General features: G+C 43.9%; 1 long non-coding RNA gene across 1 annotated transcript; it reads left to right on the plus strand.

Annotated features, from left to right (window-relative positions):
• Positions 1–41: 41 nt before the first annotated feature.
• LOC111854520 (uncharacterized) lies at positions 42–2,077 on the plus strand. The gene is made up of 3 exons (XR_002840704.2): positions 42–278; positions 1,482–1,625; positions 1,741–2,077. It is a non-coding gene; the product is annotated as an uncharacterized lncRNA (long non-coding RNA).
• Positions 2,078–15,844: the final 13,767 nt, after the last annotated feature.

Here is a 15,844-nt window from a genome sequence, read left to right on the forward strand (position 1 = left end):
GTTTCTGTTTGACGTCGCTAGGCTTGTGGAGCTGGGCGGAATGACTGCTTGTCGTTTCTATCACATTTGATCCAGTACCACGATTGTTGGTATTGACGATACCGGTATTCTTAAGCCTTTTGTGTTCATTGAATGGTAATAGGGGTGAACAATATTGGGGGGTGCGGAATCGTTGCATACAGCAACACTGAAGGAGCTACATACACTGCATCCTTCAAAGGATGTGGCCCCTGAATCCAGACGCAGCTTATATTTCGGCATCGATCAGCACATCCTTAGTAAGTGTTAATTGGCAAAAAGCGGAGCGGGACATGGTGATGGCCACCACATTTCAGGAAAACAGCCATTTGAAATACCGCGTGATCAAATTTTGTGCGTGTGAGGTGCTCCTTACGGGAAGAGCACAGAATAACAGCAGCAGGATTATACGCATTATGTATAAATCATCGAAGAATGACACTGTTTTAAATGTGTCATTTTCAAGACCAGCATTCCTGTTGTACTGGCACAGATCTCCTCTGTGCTAAGGTACAGGCATGTCTGTAAACTTCAGTCTGCTCCAAACGAAACGCTCCTCACTTGTCTTAGGAGATCATGCGCGTTTGTACCAGCTGCAGGATGGGCAGCTTTACTTTCTTCTCTGTCCTGTTCTTTTTCTGATTACATTTCCAACGTGTCTTCCTCATCCAGTCAATTGGGGGCAGATTTTAACTATTTTAAGAGACACCAATCTTATACATACCACACTCAGAAAAATGTATACCAATTTGTACCTTTGCTTGCCACTGGGACTGTACCCTCAAGGGTCTGCTGTAGGTAAATGTACCTTTTAGTTTAATTTAACATACAGAAATGGACTCTGAGGAACATCCCCAAGGTACAAACAACATGAATCTACCCCAAATTGTGCAAAATGTCCCTCGGAGTGCATTGCTGTGGCTTAAAAAGTACAATTACCTACAGGGTACAGCCCCAGTGACAAGCAAAGGTACAAAGTGCTACACTTTTTTTTCTGACTGTGCATATGAGCTTAATTTCTATCTATTTCCTGGCCCAACTGGTCACTTTAAGTAACCATATATACGTTTCATACGTAACTAAGCGGCAGCAGCCATTGGACATGCATAGTCAGTCGAGCTTTGGCTGGGTCATGAAAAGAGATGAAGTAGGAGATGCTTGCATTCACATGGCCCTCAGTGGAACGAGATCCTTTGTTTTGATGGTCTTCACAGATATTCATGCTTGGCTGAAGCACATCTGCTTTAAAATGCTGGAATCTCCTGCCAGCTTTACAGCACTGCAGGCCTGATACAGTCGTGCTGCTGTTTAGTGGCCTCAGATGGAAAATAAATGGGCCGTCTGGGGCATTAATTGGAAGGAGATCTGACCCTCGATGTTAGAAGGTCCATCTCTTTGTTCTCTGTTACTTCCAGCTGTTCAATGAGTTAAGCGCAAGTCTTAAGTGTAAGTTTTGCCCTCAGGAGTCATTTGTTGAGAAATATTTAAAGAGCAGCTCGGGAGTCCTGCTTCCCATCATCGGAGCGGCCATGACGCATTCGGCCGAGCAGCCTGTAGGCCGCTGCCGTGCCGTCTTGGCGGGATGGTCCCTGTCCCTCGGAGAGCAGGTGGGGCGTCTGCACGTTTTCTGAGGGAAGATCTGGGGATTTGCTCCAAGCTTTTCTTGGAGAGTAATAACAGGACCTTTTACAACTTTTAATAGTTCTGTCTCTTTTCTATTAGCTAAGCTCAGTACCGATTTATGCTGGTGTATCTATACTCCACAAAAAGGCGAATGGAGGTGAGTATTTTGTTCAGAAAATTGCACCGATAGCATTTTTTTTGTATTCCCAAAGTTTAAATTAAGCAATTACAAAATAAGTAGAAAAAAAACTGTATAAAACAGTGCCATTACTGATATCAATTGTTATCCAACATGAAACCAACAATGAAACCAACAGGCATATATTCCAAATGATAAATGATATATTTAATTAGGTTTTTTGGTACACTTCCCGTGACCCAGTAGGACAAGTGGGTTGGAAAATGGCTGGCTGGTACACTTGTTTATAACACTTTGCACACCCCATCTTGGACCACTGAACACATTTGGAGTCATCTTGGACTATCCTTCTGTGCAGAAACTTTTAAGGTCCTTAACCTTCTTAGTTTTGCATATATGGGCTGCCGGCTTTTGAAAGGTACCTGAAATAGCCGTTACATGTCTTCTGTTTTGTTTTCATCGACTCATTGCACTGATTATATACAGGCATCTCTTTGGTCACTGTATTGCTGGAAGGTTCACTGACAACCTCAGCTTCCTGGAAAAGGCAATCAAGTTTTTGGCTCAGATTAACTAGTCCTTGGTATAACTTACCTGCCATTGATTTTAAAATCATCCTCTTCACCATTGGCACCGATTCGTATTATTACCCTGTAGCAGATAGTGGTATGTGTAGTTATTTCTGTTTTGTCTTAGCACCAATTTCCTCTCCTTGTGTTTAGCAAAATGCATCTTTCTCTTTTGCCTTGAGGATTTGATCTGAAGCCAAGTGTAGAAGTACGGTGGCCAATAAGTGTCAACCTGCTGCAAATTCAGAAAACACTTCAGAATTCAACAACTCTGCAAATTTGCTCACAACACAACAGAAGTTTCGGGGGAACAATCGTTGATAAATTTTCAAAAAGAGGTATAGGATGACACAATACAGTTTATGACAATATATTTTTTAATTTGGGCTCCATTAAAGATTTAATATTTGTTGGTAATTAAACAATTAGTTATTCTTGGCAGGAGCAGCCTTTTATCTCGGGCTTAACTCCAGCTTTCCCTCACCTTAAAGACGCCGGAAAATCCCACCAGAAACCACTATTGGCTCTGAAATATCAGAAACAGTTGCGAGATTGTGTGGTAACGTTGAGTCACGTTCTCCCATTCTCTGTGAGTTGACAGTTGCTGCTTGTGTACAAACATAGCTCAGTTCCATTCAAGCATCAGTTTGCAATCATTACTGAAGTATGGGAATATCTACTATTACATCATTATGAAAAAACCACTGCATGCTTGGATTGTTACTATTGCTGTGATTGCTTCAGTTTTGATTCTGCAAAACGAATATACTTCACAGCATGTAGAAGTCTTGTTATAATTAGAGGGTTTCAATCATCCTAATTGACAGCAATGATGCACAGGCCTCAGGACAGGCAGGGTGACTAGGATGACCTCCACATACGTGTACAAAGTAACTTAAACTGTTGCAAAACAAACGTGGAGTTAAAAAAATAATAGTATTGTGTATGTACATATTTGTTTAAATTTGACTACAACCCGATGGATCCTTCTCTGCCCAGTCTATCCCATGACTGACTGCATGGAGGTAGAACCCTGTTTGCAAAAAAGTTGAGATGCGTGTAAAATGTAAACATAAACAAAGTGCAATATTACCCCAAACGTAACTGAAAACAGAACAAAGACAACATATCAAAAGTTGAAACTGAGTAATTTCATCATTGTTTAAAAATTCCCTGTTAGAAATTTCATTATTTCATTAATTATGACAAATATACTTGAATTTGATGCCAGCAACACATTTCAGAAAAGTTGGGACAGCATGTTTACCAGTGTTGCATCACCTCTTCTTTTAACAACAACCTGTAAACCTTTGGGAACTGGGGAGACCAGGGGGGTGTTCCACGAAGCAGGATTTCTCCGTTAGCTGGGTTTAACTTAGCTAAAGTTCATGCTTGTCCAATAGAAATGCTCCTTACCTAAACTCTTATTAGACAATCATGAGTTCTAGCTAAGTTAAACCCAGCTAATGAAGAAATCCTGCTTCGTGGAACACCCCCCAGTTGCTGGAGTTTTGAAAGTGAAATATTGCCTGATATAGCATTTCTCATTTTTCGTTTCATGATGTGCTACTGTAAATGTTTTCAATGGGCGACAGCTCTAAACTGCAGGGAGGTCAGTCTAGCACCCGCACTGTTCTACAGAGCCTTGCTGTTGTAATAAGTGCTGAATGCGGTTCGGCATTGTCTTGCTGAAATATACAAGGCTTTCTCTGAAAAGGATGTTGTCTGGATGGCAGCATTTGTTGCTCCAAAGCCTGTATATATCGTTCAGCACTGATGGTGCCTTCCCAGACGTGCATGTTATCCAAGCCATGGGCAGTAATGTGGGCGTGTCCCAGCTACATGACAGGAATGGTGCTTCTTGAGCCAAGGGTACGGATGGGAACAGCTGGGGTGCGTCTCAATGCCTAGAACGTGAAGATCATACTTGTGGAGTGTGTCCTAATTCAGAGGCTGCATCCTTTGAAGACTGTATTCAAGGACGAGATGCGTCACAGCAGTGCGACAAGGCTGGTTCCTTCGAGGGCTCCTTCAAATGCAGCCTAGTAACACTTCCTTCTTTTGCCAAGTAGCGTAGGATCCACCCGATGGATCCTTCACAACCCAACATATCCCAAGATTCATTGCTCGGAGGTAAAGTGGGTCCCAGCTGGGCGATAGGAGCAGCGCAAGGGTAAAGGCAGGATCAGCTGGGCGATAGGAGCAGCGCAAGGGTAAAGGCAGGATCAGCTGGTGATGCAAGTAGGAAGTTATCTGCTGGCCAGACTGTCCCATTTGATAACGCTTTCTGTTTGACCTTTGAAGAACACCACTTGCAAAGGCCGCACCTATAGATCACATCCTTCAAAGGATGTAGCTCCTGAATTTGGACACAGTCGTGGTCTTGGCAAAACCGGTCTTACTAACTTGCCTCCCAAGAACGAACGTGGGGCCAAATGAATCTTGGGATTGGTCTTGTTTGGCAAGGATGCAACCGATACATCCTTGCATAGGTAGGCGGTAGGTAGAGAGTGGGCAGGCTGTAGGCAACAAAGACACTGTACTGTACAGTCCTGCCTGACGTATAATGTTACAGTACTTTACTGAACTCTAGATAACCTTATACTTTAGTAACTCTAGTTAAAATTATACTTGTTATAATTGTTATGAATTTTTATGTTAATTGCCTACTTATGTGTACACTAATGAATTTTCTATAATTATTGTGAATTTCCATAAATTACAAAAAGGTTTAGCATGTGTTTAGGCTTCGGACAAAATGAAGCATGTTTTATTTTATAAAAAAAGAATCTTTGAGGACGAAACTTCTTAAAATTGACATGCTACTACAAAGCACTGTACTACTACAAAGTAGCCTAAACTTTCTAAGTGACTGTGGTAATATTCGATCAACATCCATCCCATTCTACAGCACGTAATGCGGATGTTAAATGGGGAATACCTGTATATATTTATTGCCTAGTGAAATGAGAAGTAATGCAAGGTCATGCATGGTTCCTTAAAATAGAAGTTAACTTAGGTAGGATTACAGATTTAGTTTGGCTTTGTTGTGTCTAAACAAATTGATGATTTCAACACCTATTTTTGAGGGAATGATGATTATTACTTAATAAAAAGAAATGGAAAAAAACAGAATTGATCTATATAGCTTCTCTCTGTTAAAATATTGCTTGTAGTCTGTTTTGTGCTGTTTTATTGCATCTCTCTGTATCATTTTGTCACATAGCTGCACACATGCGCGCACACATACACACAGAGACACACACACTTTCACCAGCTTGTTCTTCCTCAAAGACTGCACCATGCAGTCTCTGTAATATCACCCCCATAAATATTGTGCATTCTCTCCGCGTCCGCCAGGTGGCATAGTAGAGCACACATTGTATCTTCATGTGTACGTTAGTTTTAAAATTTTGAATTTTGGTAGCTCTCGCCTTCATTGTGGAGCAAGGTATTGGTTGTGTGAAATGACAGGGGAAGAGGAAGTGGAAGCAGGGTGATCTGATGGACCTAGATAGGGCTATTTTTTGTATTGCTACATTAATAATATTAGTTACCATGAGGACATTTTTTCATGTGTCCCTTTCCAGGCTTCGTGATCTTTTACTGTGGTGGAACACCTTCCACACAACGGATGGGGAATGATGATTTTTTCTTCGTGCTTATCTGACCAGACTTCTGACCCCATGAATGTCAGTAACAGTTTACACATTTTAAAAGCACATTAGTAACAGTTGTGTACCTTTTAAAATAACAGTTGTGTATTTTAAAAACACGTGTACTGGTGTAGTGGTTAGTTGAAAACACTCTGCTGTCGATTTCTGGACAGTTAAGTTCCCCATCCTGCCTGCACCCCTGACTTATGACCCCACCAATCCAGCGGAGAGGCTGATGGCTGTTGAACATGGCTGTTGTGTTCTGCGAGAACATGTGTTGGGTGACATAGGAGCAATTTTAAGGTGACCTTGAAGCTCCTGAACAGCCCGTAGGTTTGGCAGCAATGCTGTGTCCTCATGAAGGGGGTCCTCACTAAGACCATGAGCACTCAGTTTCACCATACTGTCCGTGCCTGCCTGTCTGCATGTTTGAACCTGTCTCACTGTCTGTCTGTCTGTATGTTTGAACCTGTCTCACTGTCTGCCTGTCTGTATGTTTGAACCTGTATCACTGTCTGTCTGTATGTTTGAACCTGTCTCACTAACTGTCTGCCTGTCTGTCTGCATGTTTGAACCTGTCTCACTGCCTGTCTGTATGTTTGAACCTGTCAAACTAACTGTCTGCCTGTCTGTCTGCATGTTTGAACCTGTCTCACTGTCTGCATGTTTGAACCTGTCTCACTGTCTGCCTGTCTGTATGTTTGAACCTGTCTCACTGTCTGCCTGTCTGTATGTTTGAACCTGTCTCACTGTCTGTCTGTATGTATGTATGTTTGAACCTGTCTCACTGTCTGTCTGTCTGTATGTTTGATCCTGTCTCACAGCCTGTCTGTCTGTTTGAACCTGTCTCACTGTCTGTCTGTCTGTATGTTTGAACCTGTCTCACTGTCTGTCTGTCTGTATGTATGTTTGAACCTGTCTCACTGTCTGTCTGTATGTTTGATCCTGTCTCACTGTCTGTATGTTTGAACCTGTCTCACTAACTGTCTGCCTGCATGCATGTTTGAACCTGTCTCACTGCCTGTCTATCTGTCTGCATGTTTGACTTTGTCTTACAATCTGCCTGTCTGTCTCTTACAATGTATTTGTTTGTCTCTCCAGGTGTATGAGTATGTCTGTCTGTCTCTGCATGTGTCTGTCTCATCATACACTACCAGTCGTTTTTGCACACATTTTCTACATTTGCATTTTATTCACTTATTTACTAAAAATACATTTCATATTCTTTACTAACAAATAAATTTACAGTATGTTTACCATTTGAGTACCTTTATTAGCAAGAAAATGACATATCATTAATTCGTCAAAGTAACCTCCTCTAGCAGTTATAACAAAAGAGAAAGTTCAAGGCATTAAATACTGCTCTGTTTCATGGGATGAAACGGTTAACTAGCGCATTTAAAGTTAAAGGACAGCCTAGAATTTAACTATGCTATCATCACACAGCCTTTTAATAGGATGTCAGGCATGCACTCTTTCTGTGATATAAAGGAAACTTGTTTTATTTGACTTATATTTTCATTTATAGTTGTTCATTCAACTTTCCAGTGCTTAACAAGAATAAAAAACCTGCAGTTTATGAAATGAATGGAAAACTGGTAAAAACCTATGGTATGCAAAAACTTTTATGTATGTCAATCTGTCTCTCTGCCTGTTTGTTTTTGAGTGTGTATTTCACCATCTGCCTCTGTGTGTGACAGTTTGCCTGTCTGTCTGCTTATTTGAATCTGTCTTACCATGTATCTGTTTCTCTGAGTCTATGAGTATGTTTGCCTGCCTGTCTGTCTCTCTGACTTATTGTCTGTCTATCTTTCTTTGCATGCCTGTGTAGGTCTCAGAATTAGAATCCTTTCATTCGCCAAGTACGAAAAGAACAAGTAATAAAATTAAAAACAGAAACCAAAGACAATAAAAGCATGTTGGTCTCTCTCTGTCTGTCTTTTCCCCAGCTCTGTATCGCGTGGGTGGGAGGATGCCCTATGCCATTTGCCTGAAACGGGCCCCGAGGTCTCTTGCCCATGTCCACATTCCCAGAGGTGCCCATTCCAGCTGTCACTCCAGCTTCCTCTCCCCTAGGGCCAGACTACATTTCACAGCGGCCCCGGAACATTCCGGAATGGCTCTTTCTTTTTCAGGGAAATTCCCAGCCTTTGCTGTTCTGCCACCATCTCAGCAGTACCGCTTCCTGTGTGTGGGTACAGCCACGCTCTGTCTCTACTTGCACCCTCTTCTCGTGAACTTTTCTGAACGTTTGATTCACGTCGCCCCACATCCAGCACTGAAAGTGCTCGGGGTGCCTCTTTGGGGCCACTTTGTTCCGTCTTTCAGGCCGGCCCCTATGTGGCTTCAGTTTTTTCGTTTCTTGGTGGGGGTGGGGGGTGCATTCAACCGTTTCTCTTTTGTTAAGGGTGTCGTGTGTGGGTCCTTGCACTGTGTGGGTTTGCTCTTCACATCCATGTCTGAAGGCAGGCCAGACCCTGCAGTTCCTGTTTTTTTTGTGGACCATATGGCCAACAGAACCCAGTTTGGTAGGAGGAGCCATTCCGGGGGATCTGGACCTGCTCAGTATCGCCACCATGTATCATGGGACCCACACGCCAACAGTTGCTACCCGCCCACCTGTCTCTCACCCCCAGCTTCCTCTCCTCTTCCCTTCTTCAGCCTCACCAGCAACCGCAAGTTATAAATATCACAGAAACAAACATACATACTCTCTGCATCTCTATAGTGTCCCATGAGCCCTAGACCTATATCTCATGGGGTCCCCGCGGAGTCCCCGCAACCTTCCTCCGTCAAAGGAATAGGAAACCATTATAACCGAGTTAATTGGTAATGGGACCTGTCGAGCCCTGGTGAAGGGCTGATATGAATAACTGCAGACTTCTGTGAGGTTCCCTCGGCTGAAATCAGTATCAAAGTGCCTCTCCTGCCCCATCACTGTCCCCATCGCCACCTTGGGTTCCTGGCCCACACCGTCAGCAGTGCCACGGGGGCTGCAGCACAAAGCTGCCTGTTCCTCCACCACATCAGCCCCCCCCCCCAACTGGTGTGTGGTCATGGCTCTGGTGAAGTAAGCAGCTTTATATCAAACTGCGGTCCCCTTATCTCACGGATGTGACACTGCACTTTTTAAGCTGAGGTCTGAGAGCTGCAAACACCCAGGGAATGCTGAGTGTTGCAATCCTCTTCGATTTTCAAAATGAGAAGCGAATTCAGGAACTTAAGCTTTTCTATCACACTACACTTTTACATATCTCCCCCAGTTATCATCAATTTCTTGATTTAAGGATCTCAGTGAAAATAATTTTCTCATAATTGACAGTGTGACTCCATCGAAAGGCTCAGCATCTTTTTGTCCATTTTGGTGTTTGGCTTGTATCCATAACCATGTATCCATCGTATAAGAGCCCAGTGACAGGCTGTCTGTTCCAAGCCATACCAGTGGTGCAATGCATTATGGGAAACTGACCCTGTCACACTCTGGCCTGTGAAGCAGAGAGAGCCTGTGGGTCGCATGGCAAACCCTGTATGAAATGGGGGAGTGCATCACTGGCATGCTTCATAAAGGCTTTGGGCCACACGTGACCATCAGATGCTGCGATGAGGTGTCCTCTCCGCAGCAATACAACAGGTCCCTGTCAGCAAGTCTGACATCAACACACTCAATCTAGCACTACGGGCAGGTTAGAGGCACTAATTCACTAAACCGTGGGCGGACACTGGAAAGCCTGCTGGGGAGCCTCACAGCACGGAGCAGGCAAAGCCCTCACATGCAGAGCCAGAGGCTGGACAGCAGCAGTGGGTGTGCTGGGGCGAAGGGCATGCCCTGCTCCGCTCTCACCGCCCTAGCTGGTGTTAACAGGAAACGGGACTGATGGTAACAGGGGGCGTGCATTTCGGAGCATGGGAGGGACAGGCTTTGTGAAGGTGAGGCCCAGTCAAAATTGCAGGAGGGGTGGGGGGCAGCGCTTGGCTCAGCAGGATAGGGTGCTATGTCAAATAGGGCTGCAAAGGGGGGGCAACATTAGGACAGTTCCAAAATTAGCAGTAATTGGATCGTTCTTGGTTGGAGGCCTTATATGATATGCCATCATGGGCCCAAAATCTCATCCCACATCACAACGTTGGCAGAGTGATTTCACCGTGGGGCCCTAAGCGCGGCCCATGACTCCCAGTTGCTCCAAGGACGGTCTGACCCCACTTTCTCAGAGCGTACATCACTTTGGAAAAAAGCACCTGCTAAATAATTTAAGATGTAGTAACGTCCAGTAAAGTGGTCTGCATTCTCATACCATCCATATGCAGGTATCCAATTAAAGCTCATGACATTCAGGCAGCAAGTGACAAACTAGGAGGGATTCACAATGATTTAAAAAAAAATAGGAGCATAAGACCATATATACAGAGCACCTGAGCAGCATAGAGAGTAAAATAAATACTGAAAACAAATCAACGCCAATGAGAAATTCTATGTGTATAACAAAGATCAGTCTTTTCAAAAATCATTAATCTTTAATCGCCATTTTCGCTCAGTAATTTCCACCTATACCAGTACTTAGCCACAGCAGCCGGTGGATTAGCAAACTTTTTAAAACGAACGCGTGAACTCCGTTTCGTCGCTGTGAGCCAGAGTAGTTTTTGCGATCTGCTTTGGAGCTGATTCCACTGGTAGTTTCTTTCCCTTTTGTTCCGAGTTCCTTTGTTCAGTTTCTTTTTTTTTTTAAATAGTCTGCACCACGGGCCGATCTTGGCACCACAGTGGAAATAGTGTCATTTTGAGAGCATGAGATGTGCCTCGTGGGAGGCGGAAAGATCTCGCGGTGACAAAAAGCCGTGACAGAGCCATGCCTGAGAAGGCAGAACCTTTGCAGAAAGTAGCCCTGTGGGCAGGGGGGGCGGAACCTAGAGCAAGGCGATTTATCTGGGGCCCCCAGCTGAGACCAACATAAACTAAGAAATGGTGCCGCTTGGTTATTGTAATACAGATGAAGCTATTATGAAAATTAATAACTGACCAATCACTGCAAGTGTGACCTTTCCGCAATAGCTAGTGTGAAATGTTAGGGGGGCCACACAGGTCACGTTTGCCTAGGCTATGTGATCACATGTCCAAGACAGGATTTCGATTAAGTGTATTTCCAGTGTATATTTAGGTACACAAAACTCACAGTTCGATACAAACCTCGGTTTTGGATTCACAGTTCAGAGCAATTTTGGCACAGTGGGGAAAACAGAATTTATTTTGATATTATTTATTATTAAATCTGGAAACACAAACACAATGAGAAACAGTTGCAATCCAAAGGCAATGCGCCCGTTGACGTGAATAACAAAAGTTAAGAGATGTTTATTGCAAACAGTTATGTAAAATAAATAAAACACAAGACTACAGTATCATAACAATCATAATGAACAAAACTGTGTGTTCTCCACTACCGGGAATGGCGGAAATTCTGTAGTGATAAATACTCATATAGCCTAAAGCTATTTTTCAGCCCAGTCAGAATTTCCTGGCAAAAGCACCTTAAATGCCACAGGGAGACTAACTTGCATGGTGTGTTTTTCCGCCTTGGTCCAGTCGTAGACCTATCCAGATGATATCTCATATGAGTTAGCTTTTGGATGTGTTTCCAGCTACATATCCGACAGACAGTCTTGGTCTTAACTACTCTCTCTACACTGCTGGTGTACTATACTAGGAAACGTTGCCAAACTGTCGATTATGACTGACCATAACATAGCGTTAGTGGTAACCAACCCGCAACCACAATTAGCATGATGTTTCCTATTTAGGTTTCTCCTGTGATAATTAATGTATTCAATTATTTACACAACTAAGACAACTAGAGTGCACTGAACAGCTGCACTGGTTGCACTGGTTGCACTGGCCTAGAGACAGCTGTGTCTGGTGCCTGTGGTGAGGTACGACTGGTGAATGACACCCCCTGCAGTAGCAGCTGGTATAGGTCACATGGTACCTCTCAGTGCTTTTTGTGCATTGCTTTTTTTCACAAGAAGCCACCTATTCCAGGGTACGGTCAATGGTTTTAGCTGGCAGTGTGCCATACACCATATGAAAATGCTACAGACGCGGTGGCGGACCACAGCGCGTGCTTGTGTGTGCATCTATTAACAATGCCCTGCAAAAGTATTCATGCCGTGCAAATGTTTCTCAGACGTTTGCTGGCTGATACCCACACATCTGTGGTCAAGTTAGTAACTTGATTATACAGTGCAAAATATTTAAAGCCAAGATGCAAGTCTGGAGAATGAAGGCTAAAACTGGAATATGCTGTTTGCATATGGGGGTGCAAATGTGAAAAAACTGAGCTAACAAGGATACCTGTCTTTTTTTTTACCATTGCTTTTCGATCATGTGCTAAAGAATGAACTGCTCCTATTTAACCAATGAGAACCCTGGTCTGCCAAGAAGTGAAACTGAAAGCAAAGTACGATGGAGGAAACGCGAGAGAAGTAATTAAACAGATGCGTAGAGAAAAGAATGAAAATGATCTTAGTGTATGTTCTCTAGAGGATGTCCCCTACATCACCTTATGGGTTGACCAGCAATATCTGTACATGAGGAAACATCTGGAAGCTCGACTGGAGTTTCCAGGTCCACCAAAGGAACTTGGCTAAGGTGTACTATGGCCTGATAAGACCAAGATTACGTTTTTCTTCCAGAATCCAAAGCCCTGCTCATGCCCTCCTTGGGTTCTGGGTAAGGGCCCTTAGGCCTGGTCACCCCAGGGGCTGTTTGTGGCTTTGGATAAAAGTTACTGCTAAATGTTAATGATAATGTTACTACATCAAGGTATGAATGCAGAGCAGGAGTTCTGTACCCGTATCGACTGTGGGAGAACCTCTGTCGGCGTGTTGTGTTTCATTAGAAGTGCAAACAGACCTCACCCTTTGAGGAGTGTGACTGCTAGAAACTACATGTAAGTTAACTTCCTGTATGGTTATGAAAAGGGAGGTTATCTACATAATTTCCTGAGGGGTCAATAAAGTATTCTGAATCTGAATCTGAATCACATCTTTGTCATGTGAAAATGTATCGATTCTGTATTTCCCATTTGGTGAGTAAGCAGAGAACCAGCTGAAGAAGCTTCTGAGAGCTCTGAAGAGATGTTTGGCAGAGCTGAGTGGCTGGTTGGAGGAATTTGCAGCCCAACTAGGGTGTCAGTGCATATGTGACAGAAATATTTCAGACATTTGTTTCGAAAGCTGCATTTTTGAGTGAAACCCTGTGTCTTAGTGTAACCACTGTCTTCTAAGTTTTCCTCCAAGTACAAACCTGTTTTCCAATCTCCCAACCTAAAATATTAGTAATATTATCATGCACTTTTATTTTCTTTTGCGTCTTCACTTATGGTGGCTGGCTGGGCCCAAAGATGCTGAGAAAAGTGTGCTGGAATCCACTAGAGGCATGAATTCTTAAAGATGGAGCCCCCCCCCCCTCCCCCCAGCCTGGGGATGGGTGTAGACCCCTGGGGGAAAAAGCACTTAGCACTGTCTCAGAGAGGAGAGAAGGAGGCTCGTGTGCTATCTGACTTTATAAGGAGCAGCACAGTTATGGTATTTTCTGACAAAGTTCATCAGCAGGTACAATTTGCCAGAAATACCCAAAATACCACAGTATATGATATTACTGTAATGCCACCCAAACATATAGAGATGGGGTAAGTTAAGGAAGCTCTGGCACATGTTCATTCCTCCTTAGATGCCCAGGTGATTCACCAGGTGAGGCTTTATGATTAATTAGTTTAATTGTAAGGTGATGATGGTAGAATTTACCAAATTTGTGGTATAGCTGGAGGCTGGAATTGATAAATACCACTGGCATAGGTGTCCTGCACGCTCATTGATTGATTTCTGTGTCAATCAGCCAAACAGTTTTTTCTGTGTCCGTATAACATGCATGTGCATCATGAGCTGACGAATTGCAAGACAGACATGGGTGAGTCACACTGTGTGGGCCGTATGCTCAGAACGATCCCCGTTTCTCCTCAGTGTCATATCCCGCCCACACCGAATGGACCAATCAAGGCACTCGATCAATTCGGCACCGTTACTGAGAGCTTGCTACTCAAGTACAAAGTGAGGATTGCTGGTGAGAGCACCTGGATGAGTTGGCATTACCGTATTGGCCTGAATATAAGATGACCCCAATTATAAAATGACCCCCCACTTTTTGGGGACTATTTTTAGAATTTGGAATACCAAATCTTACCTTTATTAAGAAAAATAACTTTATTTGGCAAGAAAATATAATAAGTTAACCAGCAACAGGTCAGGTCAGGTCAGGTTGGGGAGCATGCCCCAGTGCAGCATGTTGCCACACCCACCTCATGATGAAACTCCCCCCAGGCAGATACACAGTCCAGTCCCACCCTCTGGAAATGGCCATTTATCTGCCGCAGCCAGGTGTTATGTGGGCGTCCCTTTGGCCTGGTCCAGCTGCTCGGGTCCTCAGCAACGAGGATCCTGCGAGCCGGATCACCCTCAGGGAAACGCGCCACATTACCATAGTGCCGTAACTGACGCTCCCTCACAATGCAGGTAATGTGCCTCATTCGGGACTCCTCTAGCAACCGCTCATTCGACACAAAGTCAAACCAGCAACACCCAAGGATTCTCTAAAGAGACACAGTACCGAAGGAGTCCAGTCTTCGTCTCAGGTCACTGGATAGCGTCTATGTCTCACAGCCATACAGCAAGACAGGGAGCACCAGGACTCTAAAGACTTGGACCTTCGTCCTCTTGCAAAGATATCAGGAGCCAACACCCCTTTGCAGCCAGGGTCTGTTCACAGAAGGTCTCCCACCTCACATTGGAGTTGGCAGTTGCACCAAAGTCTGCAAGTTCCTCACACAAACTGCATGCTAATTCATCAGAAACAGCCTGATCTTGGAATCAGATTACAATAAGTGTATTTAACAACAAACACTCCTAAAAACAAATGTATTATTTTGGGGGGGGGGGGGGGGGGTTAGATAACGAATATTACAAACTCCACAACCCTTGAGGGTGCAGAATGTTTTCGACCAAACATGTAGAGGGTAAAAAAAAAAACAAAACGTAATATGGAGAAAGGATGAGCTATATTAATAAACGATATGATGGCACTTTTGAAGTCAATCTTGCTATCTTTATCAACAGCTACTATCGGTTTAATACTAGCAACAGCACAGCCAGGGAAGCCAACAATTTACAGGACACTCAGGGATGCATGCTAAACACGCACGCTAAACACGCATCACCAGGGATGCACGCTATACACGCTTCACCAGGGATGCACGCTAAACACGCATCACCAGGGATGCACGCTATACACGCTTCACCAGGGATGCACGCTAAACACGCATCACCAGGGATGCACGCTAAACACGCATCACCAGGGATGCACGCTATACACGCATCACCAGGGATGCACGCTAAACACGCATCACCAGGGATGCACGCTAAACACGCATCACCAGGGATGCACGCTAAACACGCATCACCAGGGATGCACGCTATACACGCTTCACCAGGGATGCACGCTAAACACGCATCACCAGGGATGCACGCTAAACACGCATCACCAGGGATGCACGCTAAACACGCTTCACCAGGGATGCCAGCTCTCACGCATCTGCCGTGACACTTGTGAATTTTTTGACCTATATTACGGTAAGTCAAAGCACCCGTTACAAAATATCCTATTTGGCGCCATCCATTCCCTTTTTATCTAGATCCCAAATATAATACGACACCACTTTTTCAGAAAAAAAAAAACCTGTCCTATATTCTGGTCAACACGGTATTTTACACTTTTTAATAAGGCAAGATGATCA

This window comes from Paramormyrops kingsleyae, chromosome 10 (genome assembly GCF_048594095.1).
Source record: "Paramormyrops kingsleyae isolate MSU_618 chromosome 10, PKINGS_0.4, whole genome shotgun sequence".
Taxonomy (NCBI): domain Eukaryota; kingdom Metazoa; phylum Chordata; class Actinopteri; order Osteoglossiformes; family Mormyridae; genus Paramormyrops; species Paramormyrops kingsleyae.